Source organism: Heterocephalus glaber, unplaced genomic scaffold, assembly GCF_053883595.1.
Source record: "Heterocephalus glaber isolate CG9 unplaced genomic scaffold, H.glaber_assembly_v1.0 deba00001600, whole genome shotgun sequence".
Classification (NCBI taxonomy): domain Eukaryota; kingdom Metazoa; phylum Chordata; class Mammalia; order Rodentia; family Bathyergidae; genus Heterocephalus; species Heterocephalus glaber.
In genome coordinates this window covers 5,717,487-5,744,771 of record NW_028258372.1, presented here as the reverse complement: position 1 = coordinate 5,744,771, position 27,285 = coordinate 5,717,487, and the positions used below count along the sequence as shown (strand labels likewise).

Below are 27,285 nucleotides of genomic sequence, written 5' to 3'. Positions count from 1 at the left end.
AAATTTATTTTCATATGCAGTATTTTAAATAATTCTATTTTAAAGACAATAAGTTCAAAATTTAATGGAATCTTAAGAATTATTAAGGTGATTGATTAGGTAGCTATTTTCTAAAGTTAATGCTATTTAAAAAAAAAAAAAGGCAGTCAGTGGCTCTGGTGGCCTGAAAGAGTCCGAGCCCTTGCAGGGAGCCCAGGCCGCAGTTGGCTATGAGCACCCCGGTCATCCCCCGGGATCTGCAGCTGCCTCTGAGTCAGAGAGCCCAGGCTTCCTTCAAAGAGCAAAGAAGAGAAAAATTTAAGGAACATCTGTTAAAACGAAAATCACTTTTGACATACAAACAGGAAAATCAGATTTCCAGTAATAGAGTGATGACATCTGAAGCCCAGGTCCAAGAATGGACAAAACTTCTGAAACTTAAAACAAAAATGGCAGATAAAGAAAATATCAGAAGATATTCAGAAAGCACAAACGCAATGATGGAAAAGAACTGTATTCCCTTAAAGCCTGCTAATGAATCAACCAATTCTACTACAGCAATTGAAACACATAATTTTGAGGATGATAATCAAACTCTGCAGTTCTTACCAATTACAAATGATTCCCTATATCAAAATATGACACTAAGCCAGGCATTTCACCTTAAAAATAATGATAAAAAGAAACAGATAACTGCAGAAAAACCAAAGCAAGATGCTAACGTGTCCAAGAAATCTGTACTAGGATGTTATCGTGGCCACATTGTTCAGTCTAAAGTTAATTCATTCAGAAAACCTCTACAAGTCAAAGATGAGAGTTCTGCAACAACAAAGAAACTTTCAACTGCTCTTTCTAAAGGCACAAAGCCTAAGTCTGTGAACTCCAGCAGTGTAACATTAAAAAGTGATAGAGCCTCAAATATGACCACTACCACTACATTTATGAGCACTACATCTCAGAACACACAACTTGCATGGCCTCCCATTAGAAGCCACAATAACATCCAGAACAGGGTAAAACAAGACATCAGTAGAACCTCTGCCAATGTCACTGTCCGAAAAAAGCCTCCTGAAAAAGGACTATTAAAATCAAAAACAGTTCTACCTTGTGTCAACACCACTTCTCAGTACATAAAAAGATGTAAGGCATTATCCCAAAACATAGCATCTGAACCTGTAGCCAGACCAGTTTCATTTACTACTACTAAACCGAAAGAAAAGTCAAAAACCTTTGACCAACAAAGACATACTATAGCAAAAACTACTGTGGATAGAACTGCTCAGCCCAAGGAAACTGCAGAAGAGAGAAAAGCTCATCTGAGTGAGTGGAAAGCCAGCAAAGGAAGAGTGCTGAGAAGGCCTCCTAACTCAGTCGTTACCCAGTGTGAGCCAGAGAGACAAAATGAAAATCCAGTTAGGTCCTTGTGGATCACCATGGCAGAAGAGGATGAACAAAGATTATTTACTGACAAAGTCAACAAGACATTTTCTGAATGCCTGAACCTGATCAATAAAGGATGCCCAATAGAAGAAATAATGACCACACTGAATGATCTGATTAAAAATATTCCAAATGCTAAAAAACTTGTTAAATATTGGATATGTCTTATATGAATTCAATCAGTCACAAGTCCTACTGAAAATATTATCTCAATCTATGAGAAGGCTGTTCTGGCAGGAGCTTAGCCTACTGAAGAGATGCGACAGACAACTGTAGATATAACAATAAAGAATCAAAAAAAAAGTAATTGTGGAGAAAACATTGAAGATGCTGATAGCACCAAGGAACAAATCCAAGAAATCAACATTGAGGATACAGGTGTTAATCTAGAGCCAGGAAAACTAGAAGTAGAAAATAAACATATTAGAAATGTGGTATTTCAAGACTGTGAAAAACAGCAAGATGACAAAACAAAAGATCCACCTGACAGTTTTAAAACCTGATACAGAAAATAGTTGTATTTTCAAGTTGCTTAATTAAATATAACATATCTACTACACCATATTTGCAAAGTATAAAAAAGAAGATGCAACTTGAAACAAATTCTGCATTTAAAGAGCTGAAGTTTCTAACATCAGTGAGACGTTCTCGACATCTTCAAGAGAAAACTTCTAAATTGCCAGATATGTTAAAAGACCATTATCCTTGTGTGTCTTCACTGGAACAGTTATCAGAGTTAGGAGGTGAATCTGATGCTTTTGTATGCCGCCCTAATGTAGCACTGTGCCCTATATTCTCTGAGACTGATACCGCAGAGGAGAAATGAAATTCCAGAAGGGAGGGAGGGATTTTATTTTTCCTGGCGTGTTTTGAGGGTGGCTTCATATTTCCCTTGAACCTGGAGTTGGTCAGGTACCTAAGTATTCATGGAAGTAAGATCCTATATTGACATTCATATCATAGGAGTTGTTCATCTATGTGTGGAAAGCCAATCCTATCAAGTCAATGTCAACAGACTGAGTTTTTCTTTAAGATAAGTAAATTTTAACAGTTTGTCTACCATGTTCCTTAAATATGAATAGATTTGTTATAATGTTACCTTGTTCACTTTATTAAATGTAAGTACAGTAATGACGCATCATCAGAAAATGAGGTGTTCTAGATAAAACTTATATTACATGGGCATCTTTCAAAAACTTATGATACACTTCCCTGCCTTTAAACAAAATAGTGACAATTCTTTTTTTTCCTTGATTCGATTAGCATGAAAATCAAAATCTAGGGCTGAGAGCTAGGCAGAGTGGAACATGCCTGTAATCCTAGCACTCAAAAGGCTGAGGCAGGAAAATTGTGAGTTCAAGGCCAGCCCGAGCTACTTAATGAGACCCTGTATCAAAAACAAAAAAACAAAAAATTTGGACAGGGAATAAAGCTCAGTGATGAGAGTGCATGCTTAGCATGCCTGAAGTCCTGTGTTCAATATCTAGCATCAAACAAAAAAAAAAGTAAAAAATAGTAATGTGTAGAGGTAATCCCTTAAGTATTAGAATATACAGGGTTTAGCTTACTTTTCCACCAAACTCATGTTATTAAGACTGCTGTACTCTGTTGCATCCCTTGACCAGCCTATGGCTCTTCTGTCTCTTCCTCTGTGACAGTCTGTATCTATTGTTTTTGCCTCTGCCTCTTGATTATAACTGAGTTTGCAAGGAAAGATAGTTAATTGGATATAATTGGATACCCCATGTCTAACTGAGGTATTTCTTGAAGTGTAAGAAAAAAAGGTGCCAAATTTAGTGGATATTAAAAACTTTACATCTAATCAGAGTTTTTCTGTTCTATTTTTTGCAACTTGCTTGACAATGTTAAAATTTTAACTTTTGTAACTTCATTTGATAGTTTATAAACTATATTAGACTTTGGGAATGAGATATGCATTTAATGTCACTGTAGTTTAGGTAGAGTTTCTAAAATAACCAATATTTATGCTTGCTTTCTTCTCCATAATATAAAACCTTCACTGTTAAATCATGTCCACTGGGACATGATTACTGCATAAAGTTTTCTTCCCACAAATAAATACCACCAATAAAATTGTTTTATAAGATTCAAACTAATACTTAAATGGCATGCATCCTCTATCAACTCTACAGTTTCAAATAAGTGAATACTAAAAGATCAGTTTAATAACTACATGTGAAATATGAATCTAAAGAACACATACTCAGTCTTATGTTTAGTCTGTTTTTTTATTAATTGTCTTCTCATATTCTAAGAGTAGGACTTTTATTCCTAATATGTGTACCTAATATGTATACAGTAAAAATATCTGTACAGTGAAAATAAATAAATAAATAAACCAACAATTATGATTCCATTTGATGTAACTACCTAGAATAAACAAATTCATAGAGACAAAAAGTTAATGGGGAGTGGGAGGGAAAGGGTGCAGGAAAAGGGAGCAATTATTGGGTATAGAGTTTCTGTTTGGGAAATGAAAACATTCTGGAGACGGAGGTGACACTGGTTGTACAACAATGTGAATGTATTTAATAATATTAAGCTCCACACTTAAAAATAGTTAAAATGATTCTTATGGTTTGGATATTAAGTGCTTCCAAAAGGCTCATATGCTAAAGGCTTGGTTACCTCCTGTGGCACTACTGGGAGGTAGAGAAACCTTTAAGAAGTAGGGTCTGGTGGAAGGAAGTTAGGTCATGGGGTGCCCTTGAAGGGACACTGAGACATCAGGTGCTTCCTCTTTGTCTTTGTTTCCTGGCCTCCTCCACCATACACTCCCACTTTGATGTCCTGTGCCTTCATAGGCCCAAAGCAATAGGGTATAAAGTAGCCATTGGACTGCACCCTCTGAAACTGTGAGCCAAAATAAATCTTTCCACCTTTTATTTATTTATCTCAAGTACTCTGTAACAACAATGGAATGGACACCCTTGTAAGCTTCATTATATATATTTTACCACAAAGAAAAATTAATTAGCTGCATTTGGTTTAATCTTAGTAAAAATAGTTAGAAAATGTAGAATGGTACTGAATACCTCTAGCAGAAATGATAGTCAAAGTATTTACCACTTGGTACACCCTAGGTCCTGACTAATTAGAAGAGATCCCCAACCCATCAGAAAAAAAAAAAGATGCCAATAAGCCAGGCACATAACTATAGTCCCAGATACTTGGGAGGATAAGATATGGGGATAGGAAGTTTGAGGCCAGTCTATGAAATTTATCAAGGCTCTGTCTCAAAATACTTTTACAAAGTGGTTGGGGACATGGCTCATTGATACAGCACTTGTACAGCATGTGCAAGGCCCTGGGTTCAATCTCCAGTACTGCTAAAACAAAAACCAAAATGAAAGATGCCAATACATGAAGAAAGACAATGGCATAAACAACCAGGATGCCCGTGGTGGTGTATAACACTGGTTATCTGTTGTACTTCTAGTGATAGTTTTCTATTCCCTTTTTCCTTGGAACTTCTTAAGGGACAGTGAAAAACACCATCAAATTCTCCTTTTCTTCCATCAGCCATAGCACCATCAGTTGAGCTGATTCCTAATAATGATTTAATCATATCCTCCAGCAATATATAGACTGGATCTACAAAATTACCCCTGATAAATCTTTTTTTTCCCCTAGATGAATATCTGAGGATTGAACCCAGGGCCTTTTACCTGCTAGACCAGTGCTCTACCACTGAGCTCCACCCTCACTTCTTTTTAGATTTTATTTTGAGACAGGTCTTGCTAAGTTAACCAGATTGGTCTCAAATTTACAATCCTAATGCCTAAGCTTCCCAAGCAGCTAGGATTACAGGCATGAACCACAGCTGGCCCAATAAATCATTTTTAGGATGTGTTCAACCACAGGTTTTCTATATACATGAATCACCTCTACTAAGGCATTGATTTTATTATTTTCTGTGTTGGAAGCTAAGTTGTTCCCAATTTCCTTCTAAATCTTGGTGGTTTATAATTACAGGAACAGCTAAATTTCAAATAAACAATTAGCTACATTGGGAGGGCAGTGTGTAAAGCTGTGAGTGTGAAGCCAAAGGTGCAGTGGAGACCCCAGACAGGTGGAGAAGCCGAGAATGTGGATCATCAGGAAAACTACAAGGAGGGAGCAGAGCCGGCCCAACAAGCCATGGGAGCTGCAGTCACCAGCAGTGCTGTAAGGGCAGAGCCACCCAAGCCCTTTGGAGTTCACAACTTGCCATCCATTGCAGAGGACGCTCAAAGTGGCACTGTGGGGTTTAACGCTTGCCCTCTTGGATTTTGGCCTTGCTTTGTTCCCATATCCCCGTTTGTAACTTTTGGATGGAAATATCTATCTCGTGCCATTGAATGTTGGAAGTGTTCGATTTTCTTTTCATTTGTACAGGGACTCACAGCTAAGACTTTGCCTTAAATCTCAGAGGAGACTTGGAATTTGGACTTTTCAGCAATGCTGAAACTGTTAGGACTCTGGCAACACTTAGAGATGGACTAAATGCCTTTTGCATAAAGGGATTGTGCATGAGTCTTTGGAATGCTGGAGGCAAAGTGTTATGGCTTGTGTCTAGATGTTCTCCCAGACCCTCATGCAGTCATAGGTGCAATCATAGGGGCTTTTTCAGAGGTGGCTGGATCTAGAGTATGTGACACTGGGATTGATTCATGATGCAATGCTAGGCTCAAGGGTACCAGGACTAAGGGTGTGAGTGCTATCCACCTTAAGTAGCCTGGATAACATAGAAGAGATAGAAAGAGCTGTGGTCAATCCCTTGTTGCTTTGCTACCCTCTGTCCTCCATGAACTGTTTCTCCTCTGCAATAACACCCTGCCTTGGAGCAAGCCGATTATGGACTGAAACCTCTATATACTGTGAGCTAAACAAACCCTTCCTCCTTTAAATTTGGGTGTTGGGTATTTTATCTCAGCCACGCAAAAATTAACTAAGACAGATGTGTTCAACCACAGGTTTTCTATACATGAATAATCTCTACTAAGGCATTAATTTTATAATTCCATGTTAGAAGCTGAGTTCTCCCCAGTTTTCTTTTAAATCTTGGCACTACATAATCACAGGAAAAATTAAATTTCAAATACACAAATAGATATATTTATACATATTTGTACTTATCTTTTGAGGGGCACTGGGGCATTATGTCACCAAGGGAAAATGTCTACTTCCTTCAAATCAAAGAATGTTTTATAAGGCTGCTGAGATTTTAGTGGACATCTGAGGAGATGTCAGAAAAATCACAGGAAAAGACAGCTATGTATAAAAGCAAAATTGGTACTGGCACAGGATTCAGGACTCGGCTTTCTCAAAACTGCCCAAAGCTGCTCCTGGGGAAATGAGAAGCCATTTCCAATGTTACAGGGTGCTGGGGTTAACTACAATTGTGCAAAAGGCACCTGCTGCCCTACATCCTCCAACCTAGCTCTAGGCAAAGACTCTGATGATCCTCAAGTCTGCAATGCAAAGATTACAAACCAAATGGTGGGCTGGGGATTTAGCTCAGTGGCGCAGTGCCTGCCCCGCAAGTGGGAGGCCCTGGGTTCGAGTCCCATTACCAAAAAAGAAAAGTGAAAAAAAAGACCCAAAAAAAGCCCCTAAAAAAAAAAAAAAACCAAATGGTGTGGTTTAACAATACCTGGCACAAAAGGAAGAAAGGCTGTTTACCAGAAAATCCTAGCAATTTGAGCATCCAGACACCAGGCCCTTCAATGAAACATTCCCCAGAACTGCCTTTAACATTTTTGAACACTCACACAATTCTACAGAGGATGTTCTCTTGTCACAAAGAGAAGATGCAAAATTCTCATTTCTCAGATATCAGGCAGATGGAATAAGGTTAACTGTTCATTTAGGGACCACTTGAGAGAAAACCTGGAAAGGCATTTAGAACAAGACCACCTCCACAGCCTTAGGTCTACCATCCTGACCTTGCTGCCAATGTATTTAGAACAAGTTAAGTTGTTAGCATAAGACCTTTTGTAGGGCTGGGAATTTAGCTCAGTGGTTTCGCTGCCTGCTGCACAAGTACAAGGACCCGAGTTCGATCCCCAGTACCAAAAAGACCTTTTGTAAACACAGCTTCTTTGTGGTTTAACAATAACAGAGTGAGATAAACTTTAAATTACAGTTACTCTTGTGTTATAAAAAAGTTTAAAAGGTATGTTTGGACAAGAAAACATGATGTTGCTGTTTTCTTGGAGGAAATGACATTGAAAAAGACAATCATTGTTACATTTCCAGAACTGAAACAACATAAGAAGAGACTTTTATACTCTCTTTTTCAGGATGGGAAAGAAAAAAACATCAATGCAAGATAAAAGTGGTTCACAATTTTACAGTGATAAAATATACAAAACATTGACAATACTGACCTCTAGAAAGATGTTTGAGTGGAGAAGAGCAGAGGCTAAGATTTGGTGTCCAGATGATGGAACACGGCAACATGAGGAAGAGAAAAAGGAGGGAAGTGGGTCCCCACAATCCAGCAAGGACCTTAAGTGAGAATTAAAGCCCACAGGGAGAGAAAAGAGACCTCAACCCAGAAGTAGGAGGTGGTAAGCAACGCTTTCTCCTTGATCCCTGATTAGCTGTGTGGGAGGGACAGCTCAAACCCGCAGACACGTTTATTACTGACTATCCCAGAGGCCTCCACAGAGAAACACACCAGTGGAACAGAGCAGTGGATGCAGCAGATTGCAGTGGCTGGTGCGTTATTCAGGTTCAGACACCCATCCACCCCAGGAGAGGGCAATTGGCCAGTCACTATCTTGGAGAAAGGCCAACTGAGCTTGGAACTCAGAGTAGCTGCAGGCTGTCTCCATCTAGTGGCTCCTAGTGTCAGGATGAGATGGAACTGAGATCAAACTGGCAAGAGGTCAAGGAGCTAAGTTCAAGCTGGCAGGAGGCACACAGAGTGTACCATGCTGAACAAATAAGATTCCAGCCTCCCAGCCAGAAACCAGTCTAAACTTCAGTGGAACTAAAGGTGCAGGTTTGCTGGGATTATCCACTACCCTGCCATAAATCTACAGCTGGCTTCATAGGATTAATCAGCAAGAATCTGGGCTCTGCTTGCCCTCTCTGTTTGCCAGTGACAGCAGAGACATGCCTATTAGTGGATATTTTTTACTTCTTTTTTTCTTTTTTTGTTTTTGTCTTGATCGTTTGTTCTTATTTTTATATGATTTCTTTTTATTTTTTTGGTACCAGGGATTGAACACTCAGGTCCTTGCACTTGTGCAGCAGGCAGCAAAACCACTGAGCTAAATCCCCAGCCCTTTATTTTTATATGAATGTGAACACTGTTTCTAGTTTTTTATTGTTCTTCTTTTCTGTTATTTTTATTTCTTCCTTCTCTCTTTCCCTCCTGTCTTCACCAATTTCCCAAAGTTTGCATAATCTTCATTTGTCCTCCAGCCTTGCTTCTAATCTCTTGCTCTTCTTCTATTTCTCTATTTTTCTCTCCGAGGCCTTCTAAATTTTCTCTCTGAGGGCAATATCACCATATTGAGGGCATATTTACTGTATAAAATTATCTGGTTTGTTTTAGATTTTGTTATACAATCACAAATATAGTACATATGGTTAAAGGTGGCAAATTAATAGTTATCACAGTTTGTCATTTTTCTAGGCTATGTTTGATGCTATTATTATTGCTGATTGTACTGCTTTAGCCAAGGTGACATAATTGTTCTAATCAGTTGTTCTTCCTGGTAAGCCAAGACTGAGACTGTATAAGGATCATAAACAGTACCAAAGAATCAGAGGCTAGGCCAAGTAGGCAACAATTTCTCATTCCCAATAAATTCAAGAAGTAAGATCTTGCAACAGACTCAAAACCCAAAAGACAGGACCTGGAAGACATCTCTGAGTAGTCATTTCCTAAGGGTTCTCAATATTAGCAATAAAGCTACCTGCCACAAGCAATTTACATGCATCAACCCAGAAATTACACTTAAAAAATAAAAAATGAGAAGACACAGAAGTAAGATGAAACCAGACTTTCAGCGCACCAAAAGAAAATCCAGGAGGCAATGAGGTGGAACAATTCAAAAGCAACCCACCTGGACACTCTGAAGTGGTAACGGTGGAAGTGACAAAGCACATGAATGAGGCTAGAAAAAAATCAAATCAGAAGTAATTTCTCAGATAACTAAAGAGATCGTGACCATAATAAAGGATGTGGTTAGTGACCCTAGAGCAGATATAAATAAAAAAAAAAATAGAGGAGCTTAGGAAAATGATGGAAACCATGAACATCCAATATAAAAAAGAAATGGAATCCATGAAACATTCAAACAGATATCTAGTGAGCCAATGTGAAGACAGAATATTTGATCTAAAAGACAGGACTGTGGTTAGCAATCACGAAAAGAAAGATTTCTTAAAAACAGCAAGGGACCATGACAAATCAATCCAACAGCTGCTAGATGATGCAAAGAAAAAGAACCTAAGACTGATCCAAGTCAATGAAAAAGAAAGAGAAAGCGCAAACAACATAAAAAAACCTGTTCACAGAAATAATGGCAGAACACTTCTCAAACAGGGAAAAAGAGTTTAACATACAGATAACTGAGGCATATAGAACTCCAATTAGCCAGGATCAAAAAAAAGATCTATATCAAGACATATAATAGTCAAGATTCCAGAAATTCAACATGAGCACAAAATATTAAAAGCTGTTAGAGAAAAGAAACAAATCACCTATAAAGGAAAGCACATCAGAATTACAGCAGACTTCTCAACACAAACCCACACATCAAGTAGAGCTTGGAGTGAAATATTTCAAGCCCTAAAAGAAAGCAACCTCCACTCCAGGTTGATGTACCCTGCAAAACTATCTTTCAGCCAGCCATGGTGGCACACGCCTGTAATACCAGCATTTCGGAGGCTAAGGCAGGAGGATTTTTGTGAATTCAAGGCCAGCCTGAACTAACAGTGAGAACTTCTCTCAAAACAACAACAATAACAACAAAAATCCACTATCTTTCAAAACTGATGGAGAGCTAAGATACTTCCATGACCTGAAGACATTCAGGACCACCAAACCAGCACTCCAAAATGTTCTGAAGGACATTCTAGAAAATGAGGCTATAACTCCATGAACCCCAATGAAATGAATCTACCTGGAAAAGCAAGTAATTAAACTGATGGGGGAAAGGAAGGGAATGAACAAAGGGGAAATAACATGACAAGGATAAGTCAATACATATCAGTTATAACCATCAATGCAAATGGTCTCAATTCACCAATCAAAAGGAACAGACTGGCAGAATGAATCAAGAAACAAGATCCAATAAATGATGCATACAAGAAACACATTTAATTCAAAAGAAATTCACAGACTGAAAGTCAAAGGATGGAAAACAATACTCTGTGTGACAGAGAACCGTGAAAAAAAACAGGGGTAGCTATTCTATTTGCAGACAAAATGGATTTCAAGCCAAGACTGATTAAGAGAGACAAAGAAAATCACTACATTCTTTTAGAGGGAATAATCCAAGAGGAAGAGATAACAATCATAAATATATATGCACCAAAAGCCAGCAGAACCAACTATATAAAACCTATATTACAGACATGAAAAATCAAATAAGCACTAGTACAATTGTAATGGGGAACTTCAATACCCCACTGTCACAAACAGATCAGCTAGACAAAAAAATCAACAAAAATATCCAAACTAAACAAAAACTTTGAACAAATGGTCTTAGTAGATGTCTATAGAGTGTTCTACCCCACAATATCAGAATACACATTTTCTTAGCTGTACACAGTCTCCACAATAGACCATATATTAGCCCATAGAACATGCTTAAGTAAATGCAAAGGAACTGATATTATTTCATGCATATTCTCAGACCACAGTACAATGAAAGTAGAAATCAACAGCAAAACAAACCACAAGAACTTCATAAACACACGGAAATTAAATAACACCCTCCTGAATAACCAATGGGTCACGATGAAATTAAAGAAATTAGACAGCTTCCACAATTATATGATAATGCCAATACAACATACTGGAATTTATGGGACACAGTGAAAGCAGTCCTGTGAGGAAAATTTATAGTAATGAATTCTCATATCAGAAAAATAGAGCAAACTCAAATAAACAACCTCATGATGAACCTCAAGCTTCTGGAAAAAGAAGAAACTGAGCCCAAAGTTTGTACATGGGGGGAAATTATAAAGATCAGAGCAGAAATTGATGCAATAGAGGCTAAGAAAACAATACAAAGAATCAATTAATCAAAGAGTTGGTTTTTTTAACATTAAGTAAAATTGACAAACTCTTCCCAACATTATCAAAAAAGGGAAAGAAAAGACTCAAATCCATGCAATTAGGAATGAACAGGGTGCAATCACAATGGATTCTACAGAAATCCAAAAGATCATCAATACCTACCATAAGAACCTATACTCTAATAAGATGGAAAACACAGAAGTATTGGACAGATTACTAGATACACATGAATTACCAAAGCTGGATCAAGAAGACATAAAAATTATAAATAAAACAATATCAGTCAATGAAACTGAAGATGTAATTAAGACCCTAGCAACAAAGAAAAGCCTGGTCCTGATGGATATACTGCTGAATTCTACAAGAAACTTAGAGAAGACTTAATGCTGCTACTTCTCAAACTCTTTAGTGAAATTCAAAGGGAAGCAATACTCTCAAATTCATTCCTGGAAGCAAGTATTACCATTATACAAAAACCAGAGAAGGATCCAACCAAAAAAGACAACTACAGGCCAATCTCCCTAATGAACTTAGACACAAAAATCCTCGATAAGATACTGCCAAACAGAATGTCATAAATCATCAAGAAGATTATACACCATGATCAAGTAGGATTCATCCCAGGGATGCAGGGATGGTTCAACATCAATAAATCAATAAATGTAATATACCACATTAATAGAGCCAAGAACAAAAACCATAAGATCATCTCAATAGATGCAGAAAAATCATTTGACAAAAGTCCAACACCCATTCATGAAAATAAAAAAAAATCCTACAGAAAATTGGAATAGATGGTCTTTATTTCAATCTGATAAAAGCCATCTATGACAAGCCAACAACCAACATCATATTAAATGGACAAAAACTGAAAGCTTTCACTCTAAAATCAGGAAGAAGATAAGGATATCCACTATCACCACTCCTATTCAATATAGCTCTGGAAACATTAGCCAGATCAATTAGACAAGAGAAAGAAATAAAAGAAATAAGGATAGGAAAGGAAGAAGTTAAATTATCATTATTTGTGGATGACATGATACTCTATATAGAAGACATCAAGAAGTCCACCAAAAGACTTCTAGATAATAGCTAAATCTTGTAAGCAGCCCAAATGCCCATCAATTAATGAATGGATAAAGAAGATGTGGTTTTTTAATACAATAGAGTACTATTCTGCCATAAAGAAGGATAGGCTTGAGACATTTCTAGCTAAATGGATGGACCTTGAGACCATACTCTTAAGTGAAACAAATCAAAAATAACATGTTTAAATATCACATTGTTGGGCCAGAGATTTGGCTCAGTGGTTCCACCGCCTGCCTCGAAAGCACAAGGCCCCAAGTTCGATCCCCAGTACCAAAAACAAAACCAAATATCACATTGTTTCTCTGGTATGAGAAACCAAAAGTGTAAATAAGGACCAAAATGTATACTAGATATTGGGAAAAAGGAAGAAAATGTTCCAATGGGAATGAGAACAGGGGAGGGAGGAGGGGGCAAGGAAGGAAAGGATAAGAAAAAAAAAGAATAGAAGAAAAAAATGAAAACAGAACTTTTGTAAATAAGGAAAGAAAGAGGAGTAGAAGGGGGGGGAAATGGGGAAAAAAGAAGACTCAAGATATATTACGTACAGGTACAAATTCCCTATGATTAATGTAATCATTATGTTTATCTAAAATGTACTAATTCCTTCAATCAAAAGAAATAGACTGACAGAATGGATTAAGAAGCAAAATCTAGAGGAAGCTCCCAGCCTCCATCCCAGGCTCTGAGGGCAGAGAAGCTCTGCCAGTCACAGCACCTGGAAGGAAGCTCCCCACCGCCATCCCAGGCTCCTAGGGCAGAGAAGGTGAGCCACGTGGGCGCCAGAAGCACCCCCTCCAGTGGAAATAAGACACGTAAACAAGTCTCAAAAACAAAACTTCCAGATCACCTACAGCAACCCCAAAGGGAAACGAGATGAAACAATCTGATACTCAACCACCTGGACTCTCTGAACTGGCAACAAAAGAGGATCTGGGAAAAATGAAATCAGAAATAATTTCTCAGATAACAGCGAAGATTTTTCTCATGGTGCAAGACATGATTAATAAATCTAGAGAGGACACAGATAAAAAAAATAGAGGATCTGAGGAACATGAAGGAATCCCAACATAGGAAACAAATGGAATCCATAAAACAGATACAAACAGATTTCCAAGAGATTAAAAACTCCATCAAAAGTCTGCGCAGCAGAATGAACCAATGTGAGGATAGAATTTCACATATAGAAGATAAGATTGCAATTAGTGAGGAGGGAAAGAAAAATGGCTTTCAAAATGTAAGGGAACACGAGAAATCAATCCAGCAGCTGCTAGACAATGCAAAGAAGAATAACATAAGACTGATCAGAGTCAATGAAGAAACAGGAGACAGTGCAGATGACATAAAAAAACTGTTCACAGAAGTGATGGCAGAAAACTTCCCAAGCACGGGAAAAGAACTTGACATACAGATAAGTGAGGCATATAGGACTCCAAATAGCCTTAATCAAAAAAAATCTACACATAGGCATATAATAGTTAGGATTCCAGAAATCCAACAGGAGAACAAAATTCTACAAGTAGTGAGAGAAAAGAAACAAATCACATACAAAGGAAAGCCCATCAGAATCACAGCAGACTTCTCAATGCAAACCCTCAAGGCAAGAAGAGCTTGGAGTGATGTATTTCAAGCCCTAAAGGAAAACAGCCTCCAACCCAGACTAATGTACCCTGCAAAACTATCTTTCAATATTGATGGAGAAATAAGATACTTTCATGACAAAGAGCACCTCAGGAACTTCATGAATACCAAACTGGTACTCCAAAAAATTTTAGACAATACCCTAGGAAAACACAATGAGGATCACAACCCCAGGAAACCAGCAGAATGAATCCATTGGGCATGACAAATTAAATGCAAAGGGGGAGAATCCAACAAAAAGAAAAAGTCATGACAAGGCTTTTAAAACTTTTAACTTCATCTCCCTAATGAGTGTATAATTCAATCTTATTATTGTACTGATTAGTATTTTTCTGATTCTAGAGTTGCACACCTTTCCTTGTGCTATACTGGCTATTTATCATCTTCTTATGTCTACTTTTTAATTGGGTTGTCTATTAATGAGCTGTAAGAGTTCTTTATCTATTCTGCTCATAGGTTATATGCATTGTAAATATGGTCTGTTTAAGGACTACTTTTCATTTTAATGATGTCATTTAAACTTCTAAGTTTTGATGGAATCTCATTTATCAATTTTTTTCTTTTATACACCATGTCTTTTGTATCCTAGGTAGTTCTTGCTTACCCTGAATTCATAAATATTTTCCCTTATAATTTCTTCTTAAAGTTTTATACTTTTAGGCTTTCTTATTTAGGTTCATAGATCCCTTCAAGTTATTTTCATGTATGGAAAAAAAGGGTTGAGGTTAATTTTTTATATAGAGATACCAGGTGTTCTAGTGTCGTTTGCTGAAAACACTATCTCTTCCTTGGCTCTTGAATTGAGTTTATATTCTATAAAATGCTAATGTTAAATAATCTTTCAAAACTCAGTGGACCATATATGTGTGGTTCTATTTCTAGATTCTCTGTTTTATTCCAATGATCTATATGTCTTTCCTTACACCAACACTGCCTTGATTACTGTAGCTTTAGAAGAAGTCTTAAAATTAGGTACTAAACATCTTCCAACACTGTTTTTCTTTTTGTTTTTAACTTTTCTAGGTCCTTTGTACTCCTACATAACTTTTAAATTTCAATATCCAATTCTTCATTTATAGCACGTACACACAGACCTGAATTTTTATATATACCTTGTGTTTTCTAATCCTGCTAAATTCAAGTACAAGTTCTAGGGGCTCCTAGAGATTTCTTAGTATTTTCTCTGTAGATGATCATTTCATCTACATATAAAGATTTTGCTTCTGCCGTGCCAATCCTATCCTAATTGTGTCATTTTATTGCCAGACTTTTTTCTTTTATTATCTTTATCCAGTTTTAGGATTAGCACAAGGTTGAGTTCCTAAAATGAGGGAAGAAGTGTTCCTTCTTTTTTCTGCTTTAATTGTTTGATATAATTTATCAGTTAAAATGTTGATCAGCCTGCTGTTGTCATATAGGTAGGTTTTCATAATGTATGATCTTCATAATGATTTGTTGCATTCTGTTTGCCAGTATCTTGTTGAGGATTTTTGGTGTTCATTAAAGAGATTGGCCTGTAGTTCTCTATTTTGGTCAGGTCCTTGTCTGGTTTTGGAATCAGGATAATGCTAATGTTATGACTGGTGTCCAGATTTCCCTCCAAAGCCTCATGTACTCGTAAGGTAGGTCTTTTCGGAGGTGGATGGATCTAGGTTATGTGATGTTGGGATTAAGGGTATGTGGTACTAAATTAGCCAACTGATTGCTTTAGCTTAGCTCGGGGTGTGGATAATGGGAAGGCCCACTCTGTGTGTAACCTGGACGGTATCAAAGGGAAAGGGAGGCTTGCTCTGCTGCTTCTGCTGCTTCCCTGTTCACCACCTTCTGCTTGCCATGCCATGGATCCTTTCTCCTCTGCCACGCCACTCTGCCACGCTGCCCCAGCTTGGAGCCAGCTGACTATGGACTGAAACTTCTATAAACTGTAAGCTAAAATAAACCCTTTCAACTTTAACTTGTGGGTGTTGGTTATTTTGTCCCAGCAATGAGAAAAGTAACTGAGACAGCTAGCTTCCAGGAATGACTTTGGGAATACTCTTTCCCTTTCAATTTCATTAAAGAGTTTGAGAAGTACTGGCATTAGATCCTCCCCGAGGTTCTTGTAGAACTCAGAATGAATCCATCAGGTCCTGGACTTTTCTTAGTTGGTAGGTTTTTTAGTACTGCTTCAATTTCATTGCCTATTATTAGGTCATTCAGAGCTTTTTATATCTTCTTGGTTCAGTTTTGGTAATGTACATGTATCTAGGAATCTATCCGTTTCCTCTGGAGTCTCCAATTTATTTGAGTGCAGGTTTTTAAAGTTGTTCCTACTAATCTTCTGGATCTCTGGGGTGTCCATTGTGATTTTACCTCATAAAAGGAGTATGCTTAAAGATGCTGCCAAGGAAGGTACAGTTGCTAAAGAGATTAGCACAGTTAAAAAGAAGCCAAATACTTTGCACCAGGAATATAGGAAAGATGCCTAAAGGCATCTAGAAATCTGCAAGATCCCAAACATTGCACTTTTTGAGTTGATTCCACAATTATTTTATTACAGTAACAGAAAACTAACAAACACAGATCCCATTCTCGAAACACCTATGTGTGTGTGTGTGTGTGTGTGTGTGTGTGTGTGTGTGTGTATATACACACATACAAAAATAAATCTTAAATCCAAGACACTTTTGGTCCTAAGCATTTAAGGGATACTCAGTCTGTATTTTGTGATGAAAACTGATACTCCATGTTCAATTTTCTACATAAACTCAGATTTTAAAATACTGACTTTTTATGCAGAAAAGTATATTTGATTTTTAATACTTTTCTCCCAAGATTTTAAAATCAAATAACAGATGAAAGAACATTAAATGTAAACCAGCTCCTCCCAGAGAGAATGCAGGCAGTGTCTACCTGTTTACACAGAAGATGATGTATGTGTGTGTATACAAACACCAAGACAATAACCTAAAGTCAACTCAGGACCCACTCTGTCTATTATCAATCAATTTGCTACAGGGCTGAGCTATTTCTGGCAATGTGCCTGACCTGGTCTAGAGCTCAATTTGTAAAGTATTAAAGTTCATTTTGACATGCTACCACTCAATTTGCTTTGGTGATTAATGACTCAAGAGGGGATATCCTATGAGGTCATTCCATCCAGTGGCTTTCATCTTTTTTGGTAAAAACAAGCCCAGTGTCTCACCTCCTCCCATTTCCCCATAAGTTACAAGTTACTCACGTATCTGTTCCTTGGAGGACTCAGAAGGAAAATCAGAGTCTTATCTAAGAAAGCTCCTATGCCTGTCACAGGAAGTTTGGGGAGGGAGGTATTTAAAAAAATAATAAATCCCCTGAAAGCAAGAATGACTTTAAAAACACAGAGATAGGTTTATCAAATAACTGCATGACAGCAACCCTGAAAAAAAATGTGATCACTCTGTCTGCCTTTCTGACAGCTCACTTGGCAGGCTGCCCTGGTGCCATCATGACTTAACTGCACCGTGCCGCTGGGCCTCTCTCTGATGGCTCATTTGCTTTGACCCCTCTGATGCTGGTGAAAAGGCCAGGCTTTCTTCTGATGAGTGCCAAGTGCCTGGAGCCTGTCTCCAGCTTGCAGGTGGGCTGTTATGGTTCCCCCGGCCCTAAGATGTGTTAGAGAATTCGTCAGGATAGCCAACCCCTGCCCGCTCACAGGCCAAAGGCTCCCACCAATCTTGGCAATCTTGGCACTAGGCAGCAGATGATGGCCACTGTGCTTTCTTTAAAAATATTGGAAAAGAAAATCCACAGTGGAAACTCTAAATCTATCTTGTTGAATTCTGAATGTGTCTGGGAAAACTTTTTACTGGAGGAAAAGTGAATGATCTTAACTCAAAATGAATAACAGACTTAAGTCAAAGTCAAAGTGAAAGCTACAAAACCCTTAGAAGAATAGGAGTAAATTTTCATGACCTTGGGTTAGGCAATGATTTCTTAAATATGACACCAAAAGCATGACAATAAGAAAAAAATTGACAAACTGACCTCATCAAAAACAAAACTTCTATGCTTCAAATGATATTATGCAAAATGTAAAAAGGTAACTCACTGACCAGTAAAAAATACTGGCCAGTCATACCTCTGGGACATATATCCAGAATATATAAATAGGTCTCTTACAACTCAGAAACAACAACATAATAACCTCATTTTTTAAAGGACAAGTGATTTGAGTAGACATTTTTCAAAGAAAATCTATGAATGGTCATAAGCACATAAAAAGATGCTCAGCCTCACAATCATTAAAGAAATACAAACCGAAACCACAATGTGACACCACCGTACCTCCACTAGAATCAAAAGACAAGCAGTAACAACTACGGGTGATGTGAACAAAAGAATTCTCACCCACTGCTGGGGGATGTAAAATGGCACAGCCACTGTGTAAGTTTTTCAAAACGTTAAAATTGAGTTACCACATCAACTAGCTATTCTGGTCCTTGGTATGTACACGTGAGAAATGAAAACACGTCCACACAAAGATGCACACACAAAATGTTCACAGCATCAGTATTCATAGCAGCCAAAAGCTAGGAATAGCCTGCAGGTCCGCCAAATGATGAACGGGTATACAATATGTGGTGTACTGACACAAGGGGGTACTATCCTGCAGTGAAGTACCAACACGGGCTACAACACTGTGACCCTTGGTAACACTGCACCAAGTGGAAGAAGCCACACACAAAACAACACACAGTGTACAATTCCACTTACATGCAATACCCAAAACAGGAAAGTCTGCAGAGACAGAAAGAAAACTAGTGGTAGGAGTGAAGGAGTAGGGGATGAGTGGTAATGGGTCTTTTTTAAAAATCGCTCACTTTTCAGTCTTTCTTCTTTTTTGTTAGTGTATGTGTGCAGTACAAAATAGTTCCATTCATTTGGGGGAATGGGTACATGTACACAACATATCTTGATCATTCTGATACACCCTTTTAGTGACAGAAATGTTCTAAAATTAGATGATGACAATGATGGGTGCAAAATTCTGGAAATACCCTGTAACTCACTGAATTGTACATTTACAAAGGTAAGTTTTATGGCACACAAATTGCATCTGAATAGCTACTTTACAAAACACCAGAATAATCGCAGATTCTTCAGTGCCCGGTGGTCAGGCCCGCACAAGCAAGGTGGCCCCCAGAACTGGTATCAGCGGCCCATGGTGGCGCCAACTCCTCCTCTGCCACCGCACACCCTTCCCCTGCTCCGGCCCCACAGAGCTGAGACCAGAAGGCCCTGCCACAGCCAAATACACCCAACAGTCTGGCCTTTGCTCTGAAATCACGATTTCCCAAGAAAATCAACCAAAATGGAATAAATAAAAAATGAAAAGTACTTTAAAGCCTGTTGCTAGGTTTCCCCGAGCCTCAAGAATGACCAAGCCAACTTCAGACACACACACACACACACACACACACACACACACTTCCCTCAGAACACACCACGCAGGTGCAGCCACATTTATTTTTACCTGGAATATAAAAGAATCGAAGAATTATTATTCATTTTCTTGCAGCTTTTCTTCCTCCTTTACCACATTTTTCACTTCTGAATTCTCCTGGGCTAATGTAATACAATCTTGAAAATTTACACCATAATGTGATCAAGAGGGGCTGTCAAGAGCCCCGCGCAGTAAATTGGCATCCGTGCTAATCGATAACCTACTTTCAAATGAAAAGAGTCAGGCCCAATCCATCCTCTCCACCAAGGCTGCCAGGCAACAGAGCAGCCGCCTTCTTGGGTTGAGCACTAATTGCTACTCTCACAAAGCCAGGGGCAATCTTATCCAGGTGATCCATTAGCTAGAAACTACTATAAAAGAAGCAAGAAAGGAGGGGGGAAATCAGGGTAAAGAGGTTAAACTGCACAAGTGATTTAAAAGGGGAAAAGGGGGCTTAAATTTGTATGTGAAAGAGATAAAGAGAAGAAATTTTAATGCAGAAAGATCTCCTAAGGCTTTGGCAGATTTCTCGGTCACAATCATTGTTGCAGCTCTCTCTGGGGCTTCCCCGTGTCTGACAAGGTCTACCGCAGCTGGGCTGGGAGAAGATGGGGGTAGACAGCCCCTGCCCCATCAGCCCCACAGTGAAGAAAAAGGGTCCTACAGGAAAGACTCCCGGAGAAGCCCAAATCCTGCTCTGGTCATGGACAACTATGAATTTCTGAGATTTGGCTTCTTTCTCCTTATCTCTCTCACCATTTCCATGGTGACCAGTGGCCCATGAACGGCACCGACTGCGGGCAGAAAAATTAACACAGTTCACTGGATGGCGTGAGCAGGTGTGAGTGTTTTTTAAAATGGCTACAAATCCCCTCTTAAAGCTGTGGGTCACGTTCAGCAAAGGTCACAGTTTGGCAAATTAAGATCGGCAATGACAGTTACCAGATATTGAGCATGTACTCAGGCTAAGTATTTTAACAGCGATTGCCTCGTTCAGTCTTGTCAGTAACCCTGAAAGGAAGCTGTCTTCCTTGTTTTACAGAGGTGGAAGCTGAGGCTGGAAAGAGGTGCTTATCTGCATCACTGTTTCAGAGGGAAGCCAACTTAGAACACAGTTGTCTTGGACTCTGGCATCCATGCCCCTAGCCACTCACTTCTGCAGCCTCCAACATCTGAAGTGGAAAGTTTACCCCAAAGAGAAAGAGACCTACGTGTCTCTCCCATATTCAGTGCTATGGTCTGGATCTTGACTGTCCTCCATTGGCCCATGTATTGAAGGCTTGGTCACCAGCCTGTGGAGCTACTGGGAAGAGGGAGAACCCTTAGGAAGTGGGGCCTGGTGAGAAGTTAGGTTACTGAGGCTGCCCTTGACAGGGATATTGGGACCCTGGCCCTTTCCTCTCTTCATTTCCCAGCCACCATCAGGTGAGAAACTTTGCTCTACCATGATCATCTGCCTTGACCCAGGCTCAAAAGCAACAAAGCCAACCAACCATGGACTGAAACCTCAGAAACCATGAGCCCAAATAAACTTTTCCTCCTTTTCAGCTGATAACCTCAGCCATTTTGTCACAGGAAGTGACAGGAAGCTGACTAACATGTTTAGAAATAGGGGTATGGAAGGATCTGATATCCTTAAAAAGGGAAACAAAAGTTCCAGTGAAATGAAATGTTTCAAAAGCAAGAAGTCCCTTTTGAAGTATTGCAACAGTCTCTTGCCTGCCTCCAGCTGATCCTTCCAGTTCTCCCTGCTGCTTTCAGTTATCATCCTGGAGCATAAATCCGGGCCCCTGCTTCAAAGTCTTCATCAGGATGCAGTCTGGGTCCCAACAAGCCCACAAGGCCCCACATCACCTGCTACCCCGCCTCTGTCTGTGCCCTGGCCACCTCAGGCGCACATGCTTCTCACCTTGAAGCTTCTGCCCCCTGGCTAGAGGTCCCAGCACGGCCCCCTCCCTCAGTCCTCAGGCAAACACCTGCTGGGCCTCCGTGGCTCTGATGGAGGGTCAGCCCTGTCTTCCTGTCAGCGCCTCAATGGTCCCTATTCCACCTGCCCACACTTGCACTGCACCCTTTGTGGCATAGATTGAGACATGTCTGTTTGCACGCCTGTTCCCTGCTACTCTTGAGGCCCAAGTCTGCCTCTATGTGTTTTTAGATCTGTAGCACAGAACACAGAGAGTGGCACAGGTCCGGAGCTCAGGAGATGTTTGACAAAGGAATAAATGGCTGAACAGCTCCACGAGGTCACTGGTCACTGCAGTCTTTGTCTTCAGAGTATTCTCTGACGACTTCAAACACTATTTCATTATAAAATACCTTAGCACTGGGAAGGAGAATGAAGAATTAGTGTCCAATTTTGGACATCCCAAAATTCCAGTTAGGATGATGAAAATGCACTGGAGATGGAGAGTGGTGACAGTGGCACCAAGATGCAAATGTACTTAATGCCCATAATTGGACACAAGAATGGTTAAACTGGAGGATGTTATGTTGTGTGCAGTTCACCACAATTAAAACAGAAAAAGCTTAGACTACAGACCACCAAGAGACTGCCAACCGAAGGGATAACCCAAGAATTTGATCATGGAAAACACTACAAAGAAAGCTCTTTCACAAAAACAAGGCCTTAAGTACAGGCTCTTGTTTTAGAATGCAGACCCAAACCCAGGAGAAGAGCTCCTGTGTCACATAAAATTCTTTGTACCTGGAAATTCTGAACCCCTAGCACATTCCTGGCACATAGTAGGTGCTCCAAATATTTCTGGAACATGTTTAGAATTGCGCCATTTGCACAAGTACCTCAAGGCTTAGGAAGAATGTCAATGCACACGTCTCTTTCCTGTCATTGAGATCTGACCCCTGCGTGAAACTCTCCTAAGGGACAGATCATCCCTGCCCTGAAACACACAACCTCAGCCGGACCACAGCTCCTCTAGCCTGCACAACCTGCCTTATCCTCAACCTTCGGGCTACTTTCCTAGGAGGAAGAATTCCGCGTCCAAACCTGTGTCTACTTTCAATGTAACAACCCCTTTACCTTCCCTCTAAACAAAAGCTGTAATCCCCCCCAGAATGAGTCTTTCATTTTCTTAGCTAAAAGCATAGGACCCAAGGTCATTAAACTTACATAGGAGAAACCAAGGCTGCTGGAGAGCATTTTTCTCCTGGTCTCATTTGCAGGGTTATTTTACTAATCAGAAACAGGCCTAAGCTGCCATCACCATTATCCATCACCAGGAGGCAAGGGGAGAAACACACATACCCGCAAGACAAGCAAGATCAAAGCCAGGAGGCAGTGAACTCCACCCCTCCAATTCGTATGGAGTGAGGCAAATCATGGCTCCAGAGACTTCATGCACAGAAGGCCCAGGATTTGGCAGCTCCAGGGCCTACTCCACTGAGCCTTTGGGTTATCGGGCGCCATTTGCACTGTCATGTGAAACACCCCCACCACAGTCCTGGTTCTTCCTTTCTGTGGAGTTTAAGAGCTTTTTTCCCCACAATCCACTCCCACAAACTGCCTCTGAATAGGGTCACTTGACAACATTGTTTTATTCAGAGACAGAGTTGTGGAGAGGGGGTGTTTTTATTTTGTGGTACTGGGGATTGAACCCAGGGCCTCTGCCCTGGCTACATCTCCAGCCTATTTTTAAATTTTTATTTTCAGACAGGGTCTCACTAAATCACTAAGTTACCCGGTTGGGCTCAAACTTGCTACCCTTCTACCACAACCAGTGTTGGGAGTTATGGGCCAGACCTGGGAAGAGACAGTGTTATTCTAGAAGGAAGGAAGTATCCATAAAATACTTCATTATCCATAAAGACAGAGTTGTCTTTTTTTTACAAATAAAGGGAATGGCCACCCTCCTGTGTGTCCATGGTACAAACACCTGGGGAAGGCTACCACAGAGCTCTCTCCAAATCTGTTCACAAAAGAACCAAGGATGTTAAGTATTTCATATACCAGGTTACATTCAGAAGCAAACGTAAACTGTAACAGTCACAGAGAGAGTTATCTGCACGTCAGAGACCCCATGGCCTCCAATCCCTCCTGTCACCCACATTCCTTCTACTGCAGTTGAAGGCACAGTTCGTAAAAGGAGGTGACCCCCAGGTATCTTGGGCAGGAGCTGCAATAGCTCTAGCAAGCCTAGCTGGTGTCTGGGGGGACTATGTGGCAGAGGACATGTTATACAACACCCATGAGGACCTGCAGCCCCTTCCTACCCTTCAACTCCAGGTTCACTACCATGGGCACTCTGTGAGCTGGGCTCTGGGGCCAGAGAGAGAAAGAAACAGACCCCGTGAGAGACCCCAGGGAGGACCCTTCCTGAACTTCTCCACTCCCATTCCATGGACTATGTATGACATTCCAGTTCCTAGTAAGTTCTGACAGGACCTTCACAGACCTGATGCCATTTTTCCCCAGGCAAATATGTGCTGCAAAAGAAGACCAGTGTTTCTCACAAGGAACAAACACTGAGGTAAAATTTCTCAGAATAATATTTCACCACCCTTAAATAGAGCAGTGCATCCCTGTTTGTGGTTCTTCCCTTAACCTCTAGACAGGAAGAAGAAACAATTAGAAATAGAACAAACAAAAGAGGCTTGTAAATATTTATATAATGAAAGAGATGTTAGGACTCAGATATGGTCTCTTAGATATTTTTAAATCATAGCTAGATTCAGTAACTCTACATCTCACCACAAAATTATACAATTATACCTCCCAATTTTTTGTACCTACTCCTCCCCCAGCTTTTTTTTTTTTTTTCTGGTACTGGGGATAGAACCCAAGGCCTCAAGTATGCTAGGCAAGCACTACCACTGAGCTACACCCACAGCCCCTGTAATTGATTTTTTAAAATCAAATCTGGAATTGGCAGAATCTCAAAAGATCTTGACCAACAGGCTCTTGCTCCTGGCTGGCATTTGTGGGGAGAGCCGTCTGCTGCATGGAAATGAGCAGGCAGCCCTGTCTCGTGTACACTTTTCCTCTTCCACACTCCCTGCTCCGGTCCTCCATGTTCACATCAGCACCTCACCTCAACGGCCCAACATAATCTTGTTCACGCCACAGGTGACCCCAGTCGTCCCCCAAAGTGAACAAGGCTGAACATCAGCCCCTGAGACCTGGAAAGGAAGTCAGTTTCAACCTCCTAAGAGTCTTGTCTCAGACCTACACTCATTTTTGGTGGAGCTAAACTATATCACAACGATTTCATCCTTTCTCAAGGAAAAAAAAAATGAATCTGGACCTAGCACTCTGTAATTCATACGTACATTCACTACATCTGTTCATAACATGCACATAGATCATAGCCAGATGTAACCTATATTTCTGGAGTACTGATTACATCATTAATAATTTTGCATTAACACTGGCATAGGCAATGCATTTTATAAAAGCATCTCTAGAAATTGAAGCTCCACTCTTGGATTTTCCTGTACTTATTTCTGGCTGCTGTCGACTGTGTGTGTGTCACCCTATCCTCCTTCCTTTCTCTGCTGAAATGCACTGGCGGCTGCAGGCTGGTTGGCTCCGGGTTGTAATGGAATATGTGGCCTTTCACCCCTGGGTCACAATACTGATCTGGGCTGCATCAGCAGCATCTGAAAGCAGTTACTGTACCATCTAATGGCCTTGTTCAAGACAAAAGCCACTGTTCTAGCTTTTCACCCTGGTGGGAAGCCTCAACCAGGAAAGGCAGCAAGCACTGGGCAATGGGCCCCCAAAAGAAACTCCCCATTAGCCCCGGTCCAGGAGAATGCCTCGAAGGAGAAAACCCCTTCAAGTTTTCCAAGAAAACTCGGGGCACTTGACAGTCTGATGACTGTGGCATTTCATCTGCAGGCAGAGACCTTGGATGTGCAACATAATGGTAAAATTCCCTTTCTTTAACCTGGAAAGTGTCAGGCACCAGTGAGAGGCAGGTGTCTCAATAACCCATGAAATCCTCCTAGCTCAGAAGGGCCTTTCTCCAAAAATAGGCTGACAGGAATCAGTCCAAAGGGCGGGCAGGAGTCTTGGGCTCTGATCTGAGCTAACTGGTGACATGGATCAAGGCACCAGACCCCTGAACAGTGACAGGCAGAGAAGAGATACTATATAAATAGTGGCTGAATGGAAAAAACCATCCCCTGGCCTTTCGATCTTTCTCCTTCTTTCGTCTATTAAATGAAGCTAAGATAGGCTACCCTACATCCTACCCTAATATTCCTTAAAGGGGTGCCATGAGAAAGAAGGGGAGAAGTTGACTGTGGCCCCATGCAGTGAGCTATATAAATATAAGGTGGTATTAACTCATCAGAGCTTTAAAAGGGTCCATTTGGTTGAATTTCAAAATTTGGAAAAGCTACACTGTCATTGAACATATTGCTGTCAAGGACTCAAGAGCTTCATAAATCATATTTTTGGAGTTTACTGTAAAATGTGCAATGTAATTATAGCAATGTATTAATAACTCTTATGCATGGAACCATTTAATGTGCTGCTCTCACAAAGCTTTATTTGCCAGCATACCGTGTCTTCCCAATGATGGAGACAGCCCATGAAACACTTTGCAAACTATCACAGGAACAAATGAGACATTGCTCTGCACTGAGCTCCACAGAAGAGAGAAACACGGGGCCATTGCATCTCTCGGGTCCCTGGGCAAATGCAAAGGGAGGAGCTGACGGGCCCTCAGCCAGCCACAGCCAGCTATCTTCTCAGGAGGTAAATGGGAAGAAGGGGGGGGGGGGGGCAGAGGCTTCCCACAGGTCTCCCCGGCCTCCATATCTGGAACATCTGTCATGAGGCTGGGAGGCAGGGTGCTCGCTGCAGGATCTTGGACCGAGTTTCCTCATCTGTCCAGAGGAGACCCTGTTGAACCCCACATGCTGCATAGCGTAGTCATGAGGATCAAGTATGGTGTTCACAAGGTGGTCAGAAGTACCTCTTGGTTCAATCCATAAATGTCCCCACAATTACCCTCCATGTGCCATTACTTCGTTGTTACATGGTCCCTGGGGATATATCTTCCTTCACGACTTCAATTTGTGACACAACTTGTAGTGCACTGGGGGGGGGGGTCCATAACACAAAATGCCATGTAACATAAAATTAACCATTGTAACCATTTTTCAGTGTCCAGTTCAGTGGCATGATATACATTCCCATCAGGTGCAATCACCCACACCTACCATATCCAGAATATTTTTTTATCTTTTCAAGATCTTATTGGCCATGTCCATCCTACTCCCTGCCCTTGAATTTGATGGCTAGGTACCTCCTTTAAGTGCAATCACAGTATGTGTCCTTTTGTGACACTCCACTTAGGGCACTGTCCCCTAGGTTCATCTACATGGAGCATGTAACACAGTATCCTCCCTTTCAAGGCTGAGTAACATCCACTGTATGGAT

General features: G+C 40.3%; 1 protein-coding gene and 1 pseudogene across 2 annotated transcripts in view; one reads left to right on the top strand and one right to left on the bottom strand.

The window, feature by feature from the left end:
- The window catches only part of Kif26b (kinesin family member 26B), a 548,528-nt gene that overhangs the window by 479,312 nt on the left and 41,931 nt on the right, over window positions 1-27,285 (bottom strand). The window lies entirely within an intron of this gene.
- LOC101723135 (cytoskeleton-associated protein 2 pseudogene) lies at window positions 210-2,397 on the top strand (annotated as a pseudogene).